Source organism: Schistocerca cancellata, chromosome 1 (assembly GCF_023864275.1).
Source record: "Schistocerca cancellata isolate TAMUIC-IGC-003103 chromosome 1, iqSchCanc2.1, whole genome shotgun sequence".
NCBI lineage: Eukaryota > Metazoa > Arthropoda > Insecta > Orthoptera > Acrididae > Schistocerca > Schistocerca cancellata.
Genome location: NC_064626.1, coordinates 91,102,404 through 91,123,504, shown reverse-complemented (window position 1 = coordinate 91,123,504; position 21,101 = coordinate 91,102,404).

Genomic DNA, 21,101 nt, shown 5'->3' with positions numbered 1-21,101 from the left:
TTTGAAGGTCCAAGGGATACAGTAAACCTTCAATGGTGCATCGGAATCTAATACTGCTGTCCCTGGAAAGGCTTAAAACATGAACTATTAAAAGAGTTACTCCTCTTGTAAGTAAGTCGACATTTTGATATTTTTATTCAATATCGATGCAATTTCCGTGTTTCATCGTTGATTTGAAGGTCCAAGGGATACAGTAAAACTGCAATGGTGCATCGGAATCTAGTACTGCTGTCCCACGAAAGGCTCAAACCACGAACTATTAGAAGAGTTACTCCTCTTGTAAATAAGTCAATATTTTGCCTTTTGTATTCAATATCGGTGCAATTTCAGTGTTTCATCGTTGATTTGAAGGTCCAAGGGATACAGTAAACCTGCAATGGTGCATCGGAATCTAATACTGCTGTCCCAGGAAAGGCTCAAAGCACGAACTATTAGAAGAGTTACTCCTCTTGTAAATATGTCAACAGTTTGCTTTTGTATATAATATCGATCCAATTTCTGTGTTTCATCGTTGATTTGAAGGTCCAAGGGATACAGTAAACCTGCAATGATGCATCGGAATGTAATACTGCTGTCCCAGGAAAGGCTCAAAGCACGAACTATTAGAAGAGTTACTCCTCATGTAAATAACTCGACATTTTGCCTTTTGTATTCAATATCGATGCAATTTCTGTGTTTCATCGTTGATTTCAAGGTCCAAGGGATACAGTAAACCAGCAATGGTGCATCGGAATCTAATACTGCTGTCCCAGGAAGGGCTAAAAGCACGAACTATTGGAAGAGTTACTCCTCTTGTAAATAAGTTGACATTTGGCATTTTGTATTCAATATCGATGCAATTTCAGTGTTTCATCGTTGATTTGAAGGTCCAAGGGATACAGTAAACCTGCCATGGTGCATCGGAATCTAATACTGCTGTCCCAGGAAAGGTTCAAATCACGAACTATTAGAAGAGTTACTCCTCTTGTAACTAAGTCGACATTTTGTCTTTCGTATTCAATATCGATGCAATTTCTGTGTTTCATCGTTGATTTGAACGTCCAAGGGATACAGTAAACCTGCAATGGTGCATCGGAATGTAATACTGCTGTCCCAGGAAAGGCTCAAATCACGAACTATTAGAAGAGTTACTCCTCTTGTAAATAAGTTGACATTTGGCATTTTTTATTTAATATCGATGCAATTTCAGTGTTTCATCGTTGATTTGAAGGTCCATGGGATACAGTAAACCTGCAAAGGTGCATCGGAATCTAATACTGGTGTCTCAGGAGAGGCTCAAAGCACGAACTATTAGAAGAGTTACTCCTCTTGTAAATAAGTCGACATTTAGCCTTTTGTATTCAATATCGATGCAATTTCTGTGTTTCATCGTTGATTTGAAGGTCCAAGGGATACAGTAAACCAGCAATGGTGCATCGGAATCTAATACTGCTGTCCCAGGAATGGTTCAAATCACGAACTATTAGAAGAGTTACTCCTCTTGTAAATAAGTCGACATTTTGATGTTTGTATTCAATATCGATGCAATCTCTGTGTTTCATCGTTGATTTGAAGGTCCAAGGGATACAGTAAACCTGCAATGGTGCATCGGAATCTAATACTGCTATCCCAGGAAAGGCTCAAAGCACTAACTATTAGAAGAGTTACACCTCTTGTAAATAAGTCGACATTTGACATTTTGTATTCAATATCGATGCAATTTCTGTGTTTCATCGTTGATTTGAAGGTGCAAGGGATACAGTAAACCTGCAATTGTGCATCGGAATCTAATACTACTGTCCCAGGAAAGGCTCAAATCACGAACTATTAGAAGAGTTACTCCTCTTGTAAATAAGACGACATTTTGCCTTTTGTATTCAATATCGATGCAATTTCTGTGTTTCATTGTTGATTTGAAGGTCCAAGGGATACAGTAAACCTGCAATGGTGCATCGGAATCTAATACTGCTGTCCCACGAAAGGCTCAAAGCACGAACTATTAGAAGAGTTACTCCTCTTGTAAATAAGTCAACATTTTGCCTTTTGTATTCAATATCGATGAAATTTCTGTGTTTAATCGTCGATGTGAAGGTCCAAGGGATACAGTAAACCTGCAATGGTGCATCGGAATCTAATACTGCTGTCACAGGAAAGGCTCAAAGCAAGAACTATTAGAAGAGTTACTCCTCTTGTAAATAAGTCGACATTTTGCCTTTTGTATTCAATATCGATTCAATTTCTGTGTTTCATCGTTGATTTGAAGGTCCAAGGGATACAGTAAACCAGCAATGGTGCATCGGAATCTAATACTGCTGTCCCAGGAATGGCTCAAATCACGAACTATTAGAAGAGTTACTCCTCTTGTAAATAAGTCGACATTTTGCCTTTTGTTTTCAATATCGATCCAATTTCCTTGTTTCATCGTTGATTTGAATGTCCAAGGGATACAGCAAACCTGCAATGGTGCATCGGAATGTAATACTGCTGTCCCAGGAAAGGCTCAAAGCACGAACTATTAGAAGAGTTACTCCTAATGTAAATAAGTCGACATTTGGCATTCTGTAATCAATATCGATGCAATTTCTGTGTCTTATCGTTGTTTTGAAGGCTCAAGGGATACAGTAAACCTGAAATGGTGCATCGGAATCTAATACTACTGTCCCAGGAAAGGCTCAAATCACGAACTATTAGAAGAGTTACTCCTCTTGTAAATAAGTCGACATTTTGTCTTTTGTATTCAATATCGATGCAATTTCTTTGTTTAATCGTTGATGTGAAGGTCCAAGGGATACAGTAAACCTGCAATGGTGCATCGGAATGTAATACTGCTGTCCCAGGAAAGGCTCAAAGCACGAACTATTAGAAGAGTTACTCCTATTGTAAATAAGTCGACATTTGGCATTCTGTATTCAATATCGATGCAATTTCTGTGTTTCATCGTTGATTTGAAGGTCCAAGGGATACAGTAAACCTGCAATAGTGCATCGGAATCTAATAACTCTGTCCCAGGAAAGGCTCAAAGCACGAACTATTAGAAGAGCTACTCCTCTTGTAAATAAGTCGACATTTTGCCTTTTGTATTCAATATCGATGCAATTTCTGTGTTTCATCGTTGATTTGAAGGTCCAAGGGATACAGTAAACCTGCAATGGTGCATCGGAATCTAATACTGCTGTCCCAGGAAAGGCTCAAAGCACGAACTATTAGAAGAGTTACTCCTCTTGTAAATATGTCAACAGTTTGCTTTTGTATATAATATCGATCCAATTTCTGTGTTTCATCGTTGATTTGAAGGTCCAAGGGATACAGTAAACCTGCAATGATGCATCGGAATGTAATACTGCTGTCCCAGGAAAGGCTCAAAGCACGAACTATTAGAAGAGTTACTCCTCATGTAAATAACTCGACATTTTGCCTTTTGTATTCAATATCGATGCAATTTCTGTGTTTCATCGTTGATTTCAAGGTCCAAGGGATACAGTAAACCAGCAATGGTGCATCGGAATCTAATACTGCTGTCCCAGGAAGGGCTAAAAGCACGAACTATTGGAAGAGTTACTCCTCTTGTAAATAAGTCGACATTTGGCATTTTGTATTCAATATCGATGCAATTTCAGTGTTTCATCGTTGATTTGAAGGTCCAAGGTATACAGTAAACCTGCAATGGTGCATCGGAATCTAATACTGCTGTCCCAGGAAAGGCTCAAATCACGAACTATTAGAAGAGTTACTCCTCTTGTAACTAAGTCGACATTTTGTCTTTCGTATTCAATATCGATGCAATTTCTGTGTTTCATCGTTGATTTGAACGTCCAAGGGATACAGTAAACCTGCAATGGTGCATCGGAATCTAATACTGCTGTCCCAGGAAAGGCTCAAATCACGAACTATTAGAAGAGTTACTCCTCTTGTAAATAAGTTGACATTTGGCATTTTTTATTCAATATCGATGCAATTTCAGTGTTTCATCGTTGATTTGAAGGTCCATGGGATACAGTAAACCTGCAAAGGTGCATCGGAATCTAATACTGGTGTCACAGGAGAGGCTCAAAGCACGAACTATTAGAAGAGTTACTCCTCTTGTAAATAAGTCGACATTTAGCCTTTTGTATTCTATATCGATGCAATTTCTGTGTTTCATCGTTGATTTGCAGATCCAAGGGATACAGTAAACCAGCAATGGTGCATCGGAATCTAATACTGCTGTCCCAGGAATGGTTCAAATCACGAACTATTAGAAGAGTTACTCCTCTTGTAAATAAGTCGACATTTTGATGTTTGTATTCAATATCGATGCAATCTCTGTGTTTCATCGTTGATTTGAAGGTCCAAGGGATACAGTAAACCTGCAATGGTGCATCGGAATCTAATACTGCTATCCCAGGAAAGGCTCAAAGCACTAACTATTAGAAGAGTTACACCTCTTGTAAATAAGTCGACATTTGACATTTTGTATTCAATATCGATGCAATTTCTGTGTTTCATCGTTGATTTGAAGGTGCAAGGGATACAGTAAACCTGCAATTGTGCATCGGAATCTAATACTACTGTCCCAGGAAAGGCTCAAATCACGAACTATTAGAAGAGTTACTCCTCTTGTAAATAAGACGACATTTTGCCTTTTGTATTCAATATCGATGCAATTTCTGTGTTTCATCGTTGATTTGAAGGTCCAAGGGATACAGTAAACCTGCAATGGTGCATCGGAATCTAATACTGCTGTCCCACGAAAGGCTCAAAGCACGAACTATTAGAAGAGTTACTCCTCTTGTAAATAAGTCAACATTTTGCCTTTTGTATTCAATATCGATGAAATTTCTGTGTTTAATCGTTGATGTGAAGGTCCAAGGGATACAGTAAACCTGCAATGGTGCATCGGAATCTAATACTGCTGTCTCAGGAAAGGCTCAAAGCACGAACTATTAGAAGAGTTACTCCTCTTGTAAATAAGTCGACATTTTGCCTTTTGTATTCAATATCGATTCAATTTCTGTGTTTCATCGTTGATTTGAAGGTCCAAGGGATACAGTAAACCAGCAATGGTGCATCGGAATCTAATACTGCTGTCCCAGGAATGGCTCAAATCACGAACTATTAGAAGAGTTACTCCTCTTGTAAATAAGTCGACATTTTGCCTTTAGTTTTCAATATCGATCCAATTTCCGTGTTTCATCGTTGATTTGAATGTCCAAGGGATACAGCAAACCTGCAATGGTGCATCGGAATGTAATACTGCTGTCCCAGGAAAGGCTCAAAGCACGAACTATTAGAAGAGTTACTGCTATTGTAAATAAGTCGACATTTGGCATTCTGTAATCAATATCGATGCAATTTCTGTGTCTTATCGTTGTTTTGAAGGCTCAAGGGATACAGTAAACCTGAAATGGTGCATCGGAATCTAATACTACTGTCCCAGGAAAGGCTCAAATCAAGAACTATTAGAAGAGTTACTCATCTTGTAAATAAGTCGACATTTTGCCTTTTGTATTCAATATCGATGCAATTTCTTTGTTTAATCGTTGATGTGAAGGTCCAAGGGATACAGTAAACCTGCAATGGTGCATCGGAATGTAATACTGCTGTCCCAGGAAAGGCTCAAAGCACGAACTATTAGAAGAGTTACTCCTATTGTAAATAAGTCGACATTTTGCATTCTGTATTCAATATCGATGCAATTTCTGTGTTTCATCGTTGATTTGAAGGTCCTAGGGATACAGTAAACCTGCAATAGTGCATCGGAATCTAATAACGCTGTCCCAGGAAAGGCTCAAAGCACGAACTATTAGAAGAGCTACTCCTCTTGTAAATAAGTCGACATTTTGCCTTTTGTATTCAATATCGATGCAATTTCTGTGTTTCATCGTTGATTTGAAGGTGCAAGGGATACAGTAAACCTGCAATGGTGCATCGGAATCTAATACTGCTGTCTCAGGAAAGGCTCAAAGCACGAACTATTAGAAGAGTTACTCCCCATGTAAATAACTCGACATTTTGCCCTTTGTATTCAATATCGATGCAATTTCTGTGTTTCATCGTTGATTTGAATGTCCAAGGGATACAGTAAACCTGCAATGGTGCGTCGGAATCTAATACTGCTGTCCCAGGAAAGGCTCATAGCGCGAACTATTAGAAGAGTTACTCCTCTCGTAAATAAGTCGACATTTTGCCTTTTGTATTCAAAATCGATGCAATTTCTGTGTTTCATCGTTGATTTTAAGGTCCAAGGGATACAGTAAGTCTGCAATGGTGCATCGGACACTAATACTGTTGTCCCAGGAACGGCTCAAAGTACAAACTATTAGAAGAGTTACTCCTCTTGTAAATAAGTCGACATTCGGCAATTTGTATTCAATATCGATGCAATTTCAGTGTTTTATCGTTGATTTGAAGGTCCAAGGGATACAGTAAACCTGCAATGGTGAATCGGGATCTAATATTACTGTCCCAGGAAAGGCTCAAAGCACGAACTATTAGAAGAGTTACTCCTCTTGTAAATAGGTCGACATTTTGCCTTTTGTGTTCAATATCGATCCAATTTCTGTGTTTCATCGTTGATTTGAAGGTCCAAGGGATACAGTAAACCTGCAATGGTGTATCGGAATATGATACTGCTGTCCCAGGAAAGGCTCAAAGCACGAACTATTAGAAGAGTTACTCCTCATGTTAATAACTCGACATTTTGCCTTTTGTATTCAATATCGATGCAATTTCTGTGTTTCATCGTTGATTTGAAGGTCCAAGGGATACAGTAAACCTGCAATGGTGCGTCGGAATCTAATACTGCTGTCCCAGGAAAGGCTCAAAACACGAAGCACTAGAAGAGTTACTCCTCTGGTAAATATGTCGACATTTTGTATTTTGTATTCAATATCGATGCAATTTCTGTGTTTCATCGTTGATTTGAAGGTCCAAGGGATACAGTAAACCTGCAATGGTGCATCGGAATCTAATACTGCTGCCCAGGAAAGGCTAAAAGCACGAACCATTAGAAGAGTTCCTCCTGTTGTAAATAAGTCGAGATTTGGCATTTTGTATTATATATCGATGCAATTTCAGTGTTTTATCGTTGACTTGAAGGTCTAAGGGATACAGTAAACCTGCAATGGTGCATCGGGATCTAATATTACTGTCCCAGGAAAGGCTCAAAGCACGAACTATTAGAAGAGTTACTCCTCTTGTAATTAAGTCGACATTTTGCATTTTGTGTTCAATATCGATCCAATTTCTGTGTTTCATCGTTGATTTGAAGGTCCAAGGGATACAGTAAACCTGCAATGGTGCATCGGAATGTGATACTGCTGTCCCAGGAAAGGCTCAAAGCACGAACTATTAGAAGAGTTACTCCTCATGTAAATAAATCGACATTTTGCCTTTTGTATTCAATATAGATGCAATTTCTGTGTTCATCGTTGATTTCAAGGTCCAAGGGATACAGTAAATCTGCAATGGTGCGTCGGAATCTAATACTGCTGTCCCGGGAAAGGCTCAAACCACGAACTATTAGATGAGTTATTCCTCTGGTAAATAAGTCGACTTTTTGTATTTTGTATTCAATATCGATGCAATTTCTGTGTTTCATCGTTGATTTGAAGGTCCAAGGGATACAGTAAACCTGCAATGGTGCATGGGAATCTAATACTGCTGTCCCAGGAAAGGCTCAAATCACGAACTTTAGAAGAGTTACTCCTCTTGTAAATAAGTCGACATTTGGCATTTTGTATTCAATATCGATGCAATTTCTGTGTTTCATCGTTGATTTGAAGGTCCAAGGGATACAGTAAACCTGCAATGGTGCATCGGAATCTAATACTACTGTCCCAGGAAAGGCTCAAATCACGAACTATTAGAAGAGTTACTCCTCTCGTAAATAAGTCAACATTTTGCCTTTTGTTTTCAATATCGATCCAATTTCCTTGTTTCATCGTTGATTTGAAGGTCCAAGGGATACAGTTAACCTGCAATGGTGCATCGGAATCTAATCCTGCTGTCCCAGGAAAGGCTTGAAAAATGAACTATTAGAAGAGTTATTCCTCTTGTAAATAAGTCGACATTTTGATATTTTTATTCAATATCGATGCAATTTCTGTGTTTCATCGTTGATTTGAACGTCCAAGGGATACAGTAAACCTGCAATGGTGCATCGGAATCTAATACTACTGTCGCAGGAAAGGCTCAAAGCACGAACTGTTAGAAGAGTTACTCCACTTGTAAATATGTCGACATTTGGCATTTTGTATTCAATATCGATGCAATTTCTGTGTTTCATCGTTGATTTGAAGGTCCAAGGGATACAGTAAACCTGCAATGGTGCATCGGAATGTAATACTACTGTCCCAGGAAAGGCTCTAATCACGAACTATTAGAAGAGTTACTCCTCTTGTAAAAAAGGAGACATTTCGCATTAGTATTCAATATCGATGCAATTTCTCTGTTTCATCGTTGATTTGAAGGTCCAAGGGATACAGTAAACCTTCAATGGTGCATCGGAATCTAATACTGCTGTCCCTGGAAAGGCTTAAAACATGAACTATTAGAAGAGTTACTCCTCTTGTAAGTAAGACGACATTTTGATATTTTTATTCAATATCGATGCAATTTCCGTGTTTCATCGTTGATTTGAAGGTCCAAGGGATACAGTAAAACTGCAATGGTGCATCGGAATCTAGTACTGCTGTCCCAGGAAAGGCTCAAAGCACGAACTATTAGAAGAGTTACTCCTCTTGTAAATATGTCAACAGTTTGCTTTTGTATATAATATCGATCCAATTTCTGTGTTTCATCGTTGATTTGAAGGTCCAAGGGATACAGTAAACCTGCAATGATGCATCGGAATGTAATACTGCTGTCCCAGGAAAGGCTCAAAGCACGAACTATTAGAAGAGTTACTCCTCATGTAAATAACTCGACATTTTGCCTTTTGTATTCAATATCGATGCAATTTCTGTGTTTCATCGTTGATTTCAAGGTCCAAGGGATACAGTAAACCAGCAATGGTGCATCGGAATCTAATACTGCTGTCCCAGGAAAGGCTAAAACACGAACTATTGGAAGAGTTACTCCTCTTGTAAATAAGTCGATATTTGGCATTTTGTATTCAATATCGATGCAATTTCAGTGTTTCATCGTTGATTTGAAGGTCCAAGGGATACAGTAAACCTGCAATGGTGCATCGGAATCTAATACTGCTGTCCCAGGAAAGGCTCAAATCACGAACTATTAGAAGAGTTACTCCTCTTGTAACTAAGTCGACATTTTGTCTTTCGTATTCAATATCGATCCAATTTCTGTGTTTCATCGTTGATTTGAACGTCCAAGGGATACAGTAAACCTGCAATGGTGCATCGGAATCTAATACTGCTGTCCCAGGAAAGGCTCAAATCACGAACTATTAGAAGAGTTACTCCTCTTGTAAATAAGTCGACATTTGGCATTTTGTATTCAATATCGATGCAATTTCAGTGTTTCATCGTTGATTTGAAGGTCCATGGGATACAGTAAACCTGCAATGGTGCATCGGAATCTAATACTACTGTCCCAGGAAAGGCTCAAATCACGAACTGTTAGAAGAGTTACTCCTCTTGTAAATAAGTCGACATTATGCCTTTTGTATTCAATATCGATGCAATTTCTGTGTTTCATCGTTGATTTGAAGGTCCAAGGGATACAATAAACCTGCAAAGGTGCATCGGAATCTAATACTGGTGTCTCAGGAGAGGCTCAAAGCGCGAACTATTAGAAAAGTTACTCCTCTTGTAAATAAGTCGACATTTAGCCTTTTGTATTCAATATCGATGCAATTTCTGTGTTTCATCGTTGATTTGAAGGTCCAAGGGATACAGTAAACCTGCAATGGTGCATCGGAATCTAATACTGCTGTCCCAGGAATGGTTCAAATCACGAACTATTAGAAGAGTTACTCCTCTTGTAAATAAATCGACATTTTGATGTTTGTATTCAATATCGATGCAATCACTGTGTTTCATCGTTGATTTGAAGGTCCAAGGGATACAGTAAACCTGCAATGGTGCATCGGAATCTAATACTGCTATCCCAGGAAAGGCTCAAAGCACTAACTATTAGAAGAGTTACACCTCTTGTAAATAAGTCGACATTTGACATTTTGTATTCAATATCGATGCAATTTCTGTGTTTCATCGTTGATTTGAAGGTGCAAAGGATACAGTAAACCTGCAATTGTGCATCGGAATCTAATACTACTGACCCAGGAAAGGCTCAAATCACGAACTATTAGAAGAGTTACTCCTCTTGTAAATAAGACGACATTTTGCCTTTTGTATTCAATATCGATGCAATTTCTGTGTTTCATCGTTGATTTGAAGGTCCAAGTGATACAGTAAACCTGCAATGGTGCATCGGAATCTAATACTGCTGTCCCACGAAAGGCTCAAAGCACGAACTATTAGAAGAGTTACTCCTCTTGTAAATAAGTCGACATTTTGCCTTTTGTATTCAATATCGATCCAATTTCTGTGTTTCATCGTTGATTTGAAGGTCCAAGGGATACAGGAAACCTGCAATGGTGCATCGGAATGTAATACTGCTGTCCCAGGAACGGCTCAAAGCACGAACTATTAGAAGAGTTACTCCTCTTGTAAATAAGTCGACATTTTGCCTTTTGTATTCAATATCGATGCAATTTCTTTGTTTAATCGTTGATGTGAAGGTCCAAGGGATACAGTAAACCTGCAATGGTGCATCGGAATCTAATACTGCTGTCCCAGGAAAGGCTCAAATCACGAACTATTAGAAGAGTTACTCCTCTTGTAAATAAGTCGACATTTTTCATTCTGTATTCAATATCGATGCAATTTCTGTGTTTCATCGTTGATTTGAAGGTCCAAGGGATACAGTAAACCAGCAATGGTGCATCGGAATCTATTACTGCTGTCCCAGGAATGGCTCAAATCACGAACTATTAGAAGAGTTACTCCTCTTGTAAATAAGTCCACATTTTGACTTTTGTTTTCAATATCGATCCAATTTCCTTGGTTCATCGTTGACTTGAATGTCCAAGGTATACAGTAAACCTGCAATGGTGCATCGGAATGTAATACTGCTGTCCCAGGAAAGGCTCAAAGCACGAACTATTAGAAGAGTTACTCCTATTGTAAATAAGTCGACATTTGGCATTCTGTATTCAATATCGATGCAATTTCTGTGTTTCATCGTTGATTTGAAGGTCCAAGGGATACAGTAAACCTGCAATAGTGCATCGGAATCTAATAACGCTGTCCCAGGAAAGGCTCAAAGCACGAACTATTAGAAGAGCTACTCCTTTTGTAAATAAGTCGACATTTTGACTTTTGTATTCAATATCGATGCAATTTCTGTGTTTCATCGTTGATTTTAAGGTCCAAGGGATACAGTAAGTCTGCAATGGTGCATCGGACACATTAACTGTTGTCCCAGGAAAGGCTCAAAGCACGAACTATTAGAAGTGCTACTCCTCTTGTAAATAAGTCGACAATTTGCCTTTTGTATTCAATATCGATGCAATTTCTGTGTTTCATCGTTGACTTTAAGGTCCAAGGGATACAGTAAGTCTGCAATGGTGCATCGGACACAAATACTGTTGTCCCAGGAAAGGCTCAAAGCACAAACTATTAGAAGAATTACTCCTCTTGTAAATAAGTCGACATTTTGCATTTTGTATCCAATATCGATCCAATTTCTGTGTTTCATCGTTGATTTTAAGGTCCAAGGGATACAGTAAGTCTGCAATGGTGCATCGGACACAAATACTGTTGTCCCAGGAAAGGCTCAAAGCACAAACCATTAGAAGAGTTACTCCTCTTGTAAATAAGTCGACATTTTGCCTTTTGTATTCAATATCGATGCAATTTCTGTGTTACATCGTTGATTTGAAGGTCCAAGGGATACAGTAACCTGCAATGGTGCATCGGATTCTAACATTGCTGCCCAGGAAAGGCTCAAAGCACGAACTATTAGAAGAGTTACTCCTCTTGTCAATAAGTCGACATTTTTCCTTTTGTATTCAATATCGATGCAATTTCTGTGTTACATCGTTGATGTGAAGGTCCAAGGGATACAGTAAACCTGCAATGGTGCATCGGAATCTAATACTGCTGTCTCAGGAAAGGCTCAAAGCACGAACTATTAGAAGAGTTACTCCTCTTGTAAATAAGTCGACATTTTGCCTTTTGTATTCAATATCGATGAAATTTCTGTGTTTCATCGTTGATTTGAAGGTCCAAGGGATACAGTAAACCAGCAATGGTGCATCGGAATCTAATACTGCTGTCCCAGGAATGGCTGAATTCACGAACTATTAGAAGAGTTACTCCTCTTGTAAATAAGTCGACATTTTGCCTTTTGTTTTCAATATCGATCCAATTTCCTTGTTTCATCTTTGATTTGAATGTCCAAGGGATACAGCAAACCTGCAATGGTGCATCGGAATGTAATACTGCTATCCCAGGAAAGGCTCAAAGCACGAACTATTAGAAGAGTTACTCCTATTGTAAATAAGTCGACATTTGGCATTCTGTAATCAATATCGATGCAATTTCTGTGTTTATTTGTTGATTTGAAGGCTCAAGGGATACAGTAAACCTGAAATGGTGCATCGGAATCTAATACTACTGTCCCAGGAAAGGCTCTAATCACGAACTATTAGAAGAGTTACTCCTCTTGTAAATAAGTCGACATTTTGCCTTTTGTATTCAATATCGATGCAATTTCTTTGTTTAATCGTTGATGTGAAGGTCCAAGGGATACAGTAAACCTGCAATGGTGCATCGGAATCTAATACTGCTGTCTCAGGAAATGCTCAAAGCACGAACTATTAGAAGAGTTACTCCTCTTGTAAATAAGTCGACATTTTGCCTTTTGTATTCAATATCGATGCAATTTCTGTGTTTCATCGTTGATTTGAAGGTCCAAGGGATACAGTAAACCAGCAATGGTGCATCGGAATCTAATACTGCTGTCCCAGGAATGGCTGAAATCACGAACTATTAGAAGAGTTACTCCTCTTGTAAATAAGTCGACATTTTGCCTTTTGTTTTCAATATCGATCCAATTTCCTTGTTTCATCGTTGATTTGAATGTCCAAGGGATACAGTAAACCTGCAATGGTGCATCGGAATCTAATACTGCTGTCCCAGGAAAGGCTCAAATCACGAATTATTAGAAGAATTACTCCTCTTGTAAATAAGTCGACATTTTGATTTTTGTATTCAATATCGATGCAATTTCTGTGTTTCATCGTTGATTTGAAGGTCCAAGGGATACAGTAAACCTGCAATGGTGCATGTTAATCTAATACTGCTATCCCAGGAAAGGCTCAAATCACGAACTATTAGAAGAGTTACTCCTCTTGTAAATAAGTCGACATTTGGCATTTTGTATTCAATATCGATGCAATTTCTGTGTTTCATTGTTGATTTGAAGCTCCAAGGGATACAGTAAACCTGCAATGGTGCATCGGAATGTAATACTACTGTCCCAGGAAAGGCTCAAATCACGAACTATTAGAAGAGTTACTCCTCTTGAAAATAAGTCGACATTTTGATTTTTGTATTCAATATCGATGCAATTTCTGTGTTTCATCGTTGATTTGAAGGTCCAAGGGATACAGTAAACCTGCAATGGTGCATCGGAATCTAATACTGCTGTCCCAGGAAAGGCTCAAAGCACGAACTATTAGAAGAGTTACTCCTCTCGTAAATAAGTCAACATTTTGCCTTTTGTTTTCAATATCGATCCAATTTCCTTGTTTCATCGTTGATTTGAATGTCCAAGGGATACAGTAAACCTGCAATGGTGCATCGGAATGTAATACTGCTGTCCGAGGAAAGGCTCAAAGCACGAACTATTAGAAGAGTTACTCCTCTTGTAAATAAGTCGACATTTGGCATTCTGTAGTCAATATCGATGCAATTTCTGTGTTTCATCGTTGATTTGAAGGTCCAAGGTATACAGTAAACCAGCAATGGTGCATCGGAATCTAATACTGCTGTCCCAGCAATGGCTCAAATCACGAACTATTAGAAGAGTTACTCCTCTTGTAAATAAGTCGACATTTTGCCTTTAGTTTTCAATATCGATCCAATTTCCTTGTTTCATCGTTGATTTGAATGTCCAAGGGATACAGTAAACCTGCAATGGTGCATCGGAATGTAATACTGCTGTCCCAGGAAAGGCTCAAAGCACGAACTATTAGAAGAGTTACTCCTATTGTAAATAAGTCGACATTTGGCATTCTGTATTCAAAATCGATGCAATTTCTGTGTTTCATCGTTGATTTGAAGGTCCAAGGGATACAGTAAACCTGCAATAGTGCATCGGAATCTAATAACGCTGTCCCAGGAAAGCCTCAAAGCACGAACTATTAGAAGAGCTACTCCTCTTGTAAATAAGTCGACATTTTGCCTTTTGTATTCAATATCGATGCAATTTCTGTGTTTCATCGTTGATTTTAAGGTCCAAGGGATACAGTAAACCTGCAATGGTGCATCGGAATCTAATACTGCTGTCCCAGGAAAGGCTCAAATCACGAACTATTAGAAGAGTTACTCCTCTCGTAAATAAGTCAACATTTTGCCTTTTGTTAACAATATCGATCCAATTTCCTTGTTTCATCGTTGATTTGAATGTCCAAGGGATACAGTAAACCTGCAATGGTGCATCGGAATGTAATACTGCTGTCCCAGGAAAGGCTCAAAGCACGAACTATTAGAAGAGTTACTCCTCTTGTAAATAAGTCGACATTTGGCATTCTGTAGTCAATATCGATGCAATTTCTGTGTTTCATCGTTGATTTGAAGGTCCAAGGGATACAGTAAACCTGCAATAGTGCATCGGAATCTAATAACGCTGTCCCAGGAAAGCCTCAAAGCACGAACTATTAGAAGAGCTACTCCTCTTGTAAATAAGTCGACATTTTGCCTTTTGTATTCAATATCGATGCAATTTCTGTGTTTCATCGTTGATTTTAAGGTCCAAGGGATACAGTAAACCTGCAATGGTGCATCGGAATGTAATACTGCTGTCCCAGGAAAGGCTCAAAGCACGAACTATTAGAAGAATGACTCCTCTTATAAATGAGTCGACATTTTGCCTTTTGTATTCAATATCGATGCAATTTCTGTGTTTCATCGTTGATTTGAAGGTCCAAAAGATACAGTAAACCTGCAATGGTGCATCTGAATCTAATATTGCTGTCCCAGGAAAGGCTCAAATCACGAACTATTTGAAGAGTTACTCCTCTTGTAAATAAGTCGACATTTTGCCTTTTGTATTCAATATCGATGCAATTTCTGTGTTTCATCGTTGATTTCAAGGTCCAAGGGATACAGTAAACCTGCAATGGTGCATCGGAATCTCATAGTGCCTTTCCAGGAAAGGCTCAAATCACGATCTATTAGAAGAAGTATTCTTCTTGTAATTAAGTCGACATTTTGCCTTTTGTATTCAATATCGAAGCAATTTCTGTGTTTCATCGTTGATTTGAAGGTCCAAGGGATACAGTAACTTGCAATGGTGCATCGGAATCTAACACTGCTGCCCAGGAAATGCTCAAAGCACGAACTATTAGAAGAGTTACTCCTCTTGTCAATAAGTCAACATTTTTGTTTTTGTGTTCAATATCGATGCAATTTCTGTGCTTCATCGCTGATGTGAAGGTCCAAGGGATACAGTAAACCTGCAATGGTGCATCGGAATCTAATACTGCTGTCCCACGAAAGGCTCAAAGCACGAACTATTAGAAGAGTTACTCTTCTTGTAAATAAGTCGACACTTTGCATTTTGTATTCAATATCGATGCAATTTCTGTGTTTCATCGTTGATTTGAAGGTCCAAGGGATACAGTAAACCAGCAATGGTGCATCGGAATCTAATACTGCTGTCCCAGGAATGGCTGAAATCACGAACTATTAGAAGAGTTACTCCTCTTGTAAATAAGTCGACATTTTGCCTTTTGTTTTCAATATCGATCCAATTTCCTTGTTTCATCTTTGATTTGAATGTCCAAGGGATACAGCAAACCTGCAATGGCGCATCGGAATGTAATACTGCTATCCCAGGAAAGGCTCAAAGCACGAACTATTAGAAGAGTTACTCCTATTGTAAATAAGCCGACATTTGGCATTCTGTAATCAATATCGATGCAATTTCTGTGTTTCATCGTTGATTTGAAGGCTCAAGGGATACAGTAAACCTGAAATGGTGCATCGGAATCTAATACTACTGTCCCAGGAAAGGCTCAAATCACGAACTATTAGAAGAGTTACTCCTCTTGTAAATAAGTCGACATTTTGCCTTTTGTATTCAATATCGATGCAATTTCTTTGTTTAATCGTTGATGTGAAGGTCTAAGGGATACAGTAAACCTGCAATGGTGCATCGGAATCTAATACTGCTGTCTCAGGAAATGCTCAAAGCACGAACTATTAGAAGAGTTACTCCTCTTGTAAATAAGTCGACATTTTGCCTTTTGTATTCAATATCGATGCAATTTCTGTGTTTCATCGTTGATTTGAAGGTCCAAGGGATACAGTAAACCAGCAATGGTGCATCGGAATCTAATACTGCTGTCCCAGGAATGGCTGAAATCACGAACTATTAGAAGAGTTACTCCTCTTGTAAATAAGTCGACATTTTGCCTTTTGTTTTCAATATCGATCCAATTTCCTTGTTTCATCGTTGATTTGAATGTCCAAGGGATACAGTAAACCTGCAATGGTGCATCGGAATCTAATACTGCTGTCCCAGGAAAGGCTCAAATCACGAACTATTAGAAGAATTACTCCTCTTGTAAATAAGTCGACATTTTGATTTTTGTATTCAATATCGATGCAATTTCTGTGTTTCATCGTTGATTTGAAGGTCCAAGGGATACAGTAAACCTGCAATGGTGCATGTTAATCTAATACTGCTATCCCAGGAAAGGCTCAAATCACGAACTATTAGAAGAGTTACTCCTCTTGTAAATAAGTCGACATTTGGCATTTTGTATTCAATATCGATGCAATTACTGTGTTTCATTGTTGATTTGAAGCTCCAAGGGATACAGTAAACCTGCAATGGTGCATCGGAATGTAATACTACTGTCCCAGGAAGGGCTCAAATCACGAACTATTAGCAGAGTTACTCCTCTTGAAAATAAGTCGACATTTTGATTTTTGTATTCAATATCGATGCAATTTCTTTGTTTCATCGTTGATTTGAAGGTCCAAGGGATACAGTAAACCTGCAATGGTGCATCGGAATCTAATACTGCTGTCCCAGGAAAGGCTCAAAGCACGAACTATTAGAAGAGTTACTCCTCTCGTAAATAAGTCAACATTTTGCCTTTTGTTTTCAATATCGATCCAATTTCCTTGTTTCATCGTTGATTTGAATGTCCAAGGGATACAGTAAACCTGCAATGGTGCATCGGAATGTAATACTGCTGTCCCAGGAAAGGCTCAAAGCACGAACTATTAGAAGAGTTACTCCTCTTGTAAATAAGTCGACATTTGCCATTCTGTAGTCAATATCGATGCAATTTCTGTGTTTCATCGTTGATTTGAAGGTCCAAGGGATACAGTAAACCAGCAATGGTGCATCGGAATCTAATACTGCTGTCCCAGCAATGGCTCAAATCACGAACTATTAGAAGAGTTACTCCTCTTGTAAATAAGTCGACATATTGCCTTTTGTTTTCAATATCGATCCAATTTCCTTGTTTCATCGTTGATTTGAATGTCCAAGGGATACAGTAAACCTGCAATGGTGCATCGGAATGTAATACTGCTGTCCCAGGAAAGGCTCAAAGCACGAACTATTAGAAGAGTTACTCCTATTGTAAATAAGTCGACATTTGGCATTCTGTGTTCAAAATCGATGCAATTTCTGTGTTTCATCGTTGATTTGAAGGTCCAAGGGATACAGTAAACCTGCAATAGTGCATCGGAATCTAATAACGCTGTCCCAGGAAAGCCTCAAAGCACGAACTATTAGAAGAGCTACTCCTCTTGTAAATAAGTCGACATTTTGCCTTTTGTATTCAATATCGATGCAATTTCTGTGTTTCATCGTTGATTTTAAGGTCCAAAGGATACAGTAAACCTGCAATGGTGCATCGGAATCTAATACTGCTGTCCCAGGAAAGGCTCAAATCACGAACTATTAGAAGAGTTACTCCTCTCGTAAATAAGTCAACATTTTGCCTTTTGTTAACAATATCGATCCAATTTCCTTGTTTCATCGTTGATTTGAATGTCCAAGGGATAAAGTAAACCTGCAATGGTGCATCGGAATGTAATACTGCTGTCCCAGGAAAGGCTCAAAGCACGAACTATTAGAAGAGTTACTCCTCTTGTAAATAAGTCGACATTTGGCATTCTGTAGTCAATATCGATGCAATTTCTGTGTTTCATCGTTGATTTGAAGGTCCAAGGGATACAGTAAACCAGCAATGGTGCATCGGAATCTAATACTGCTGTCCCAGCAATGGCTCAAATCACGAACTATTAGAAGAGTTACTCCTCTTGTAAATAAGTCGACATTTTGCCTTTTGTTTTCAATATCGATCCAATTTCCTTGTTTCATCGTTGATTTGAATGTCCAAGGGATACAGTAAACCTGCAATGGTGCATCGGAATGTAATACTGCTGTCCCAGGAAAGGCTCAAAGCACGAACTATTAGAAGAGTTACTCCTATTGTAAATAAGTCGACATTTGGCATTCTGTATTCAAAATCGATGCAATTTCTGTGTTTCATCGTTGATTTGAAGGTCCAAGGGATACAGTAAACCTGCAATAGTGCATCGGAATCTAATAACGCTGTCCCAGGAAAGCCTCAAAGCACGAACTATTAGAAGAGCTACTCCTCTTGTAAATAAGTCGACATTTGGCATTTTGTATTCAATATCGATGCAATTTCTGTGTTTCATCGTTGATTTTAAGGTCCAAGGGATACAGTAAACCTGCAATGGTGCATCGGAATCTAATACTGCTGTCCCAGGAAAGGCTCAAAGCACGAACTATTAGAAGAATTACTTCTCTTATAAATGAGTCGACATTTTGCCTTTTGTATTCAATATCGATGCAATTTCTGTGTTTCATCGTTGATTTGAAGGTCCAAAAGATACAGTAAATCTGCAATGGTGCATCTGAATCTAATATTGCTGTCCCAGGAAAGGCTCAAATCACGAACTATTTGAAGAGTTACTCCTCTTGTAAATAAGTCGACATTTTGCCTTTTGTATTCAATATCGATGCAATTTCTGTGTTTCATCGTTGATTTGAAGGTCCAAGGGATACAGTAAACCTGCAATGGTGCATCGGAATCTAATAGTGCCTTTCCAGGAAAGGCTCAAATCACGATCTATTAGAAGAAGTATTCTTCTTGTAATTAAGTCGACATTTTGCCTTTTGTATTCAATATCGAAGCAATTTCTGTGTTTCATCGTTGATTTGAAGGTCCAAGAGATACAGTAACCTGCAATGGTGCATCGGAATCTAACACTGCTGCCCAGGAAATGCTCAAAGCACGAACTATTAGAAGAGTTACTCCTCTTGTAAATAAGTCGACATTTTTGTTTTTGTGTTCAATATCGATGCAATTTCTGTGTTTCATCGCTGATGTGAAGGTCCAAGGGATACAGTATACCTGCAATGGTGCATCGGAATCTAATACTGCTGTCCCACGAAAGGCTCAAAGCACGAACTATTAGAAGAGTTACTCCTCTTGTAAATGAGTCGACATTTAGCCTTTTGTATTCAATATCGATGCAATTTCTGTGTTTCATCGTTGATTGGAAGGTACAAGGGATACAGTAAACCTGCAATGGTGCATCGGAATGTAATGCTGCTGTCCCAGGAAAGGCTCAAAGCACGAACTATTTGAAGAGTTATTCCTCTTGTAAATAAGTCGATATTTTGCCTTTTGTATTCAATATCGATGCAATTTCTGTGTTTCATCGTTGATTTGAAGGTCCAAGGGATACAGTAAACCTGCAATAGTGCATCGAAATCTAATAACGCTGTCCCAGGAAAGCCTCAAAGCACGAACTATTAGAAGAGCTACTCCTCTTGTAAATAAGTCGACATTTTGCCTTTTGTATTCAATATCGATGCAATTTCTGTGTTTCATCGTTGATTTTAAGGTCCAGGGGATACAGTAAACCTGCAATGGTGCATCGGAATGTAATACTGCTGTCCCAGGAAAGGCTCAAAGCACGAACTATTAGAAGAATTACTCCTCTTATAAATGAGTCGACATTTTGCCTTTTGTATTCAATATCGATGCAATTGCTGTGTTTCATCGTTGATTTGAAGGTCCAAAAGATACAGTAAACCTGCAATGGTGCATCTGAATCTAATATTGCTGTCCCAGGAAAGGCTCAAATCACGAACTATTTGAAGAGTTACTCCTCTTGTAAATAAGTCGACAATTTGCCTTTTGTATTCAATATCGATGCAATTTCTGTGTTTCATCGTTGATTTCAAGGTCCAAGGGATACAGTAAACCTGCAATGGTGCATCGGAATCTAATAGTGCCTTTCCAGGAAAGGCTCAAATCACGATCTATTAGAAGAAGTATTCTTCTTGTAATTAAGTCGACATTTTGCCTTTTGTATTCAATATCGAAGCAATTTCTGTGTTTCATCGTTGATTTGAAGGTCCAAGGGATACAGTAACCTGCAATGGTGCATCGGAATCTAACACTGCTGCCCAGGAAATGCTCAAAGCACGAACTATTAGAAAAGTTACTCCTCATGTCAATAAGTTGACATTTTTGTTTTTGTGTTCAATATCGATGCAATTTCTGTGCTTCATCGCTGATGTGAAGGTCCAAGGGATACAGTAAACCTGCAATGGTGCATCGGAATCTAATACTGCTGTCACACGAAAGGCTCAAAGCACGAACTATTAGAAGAGTTACTCTTCTTGTAAATAAGTCGACACTTTGCCTTTTGTATTCAATATCGATGCAATTTCTGTGTTTCATCGTTGATTTGAAGGTCCAAGGGATACAGTAAACCTGCAATGGTGCATCGGAATCTAATACTGCTGTCCCAGGAATGGCTGAAATCACGAACTATTAGAAGAGTTACTCCTCTTGTAAATAAGTCGACATTTTGCCTTTT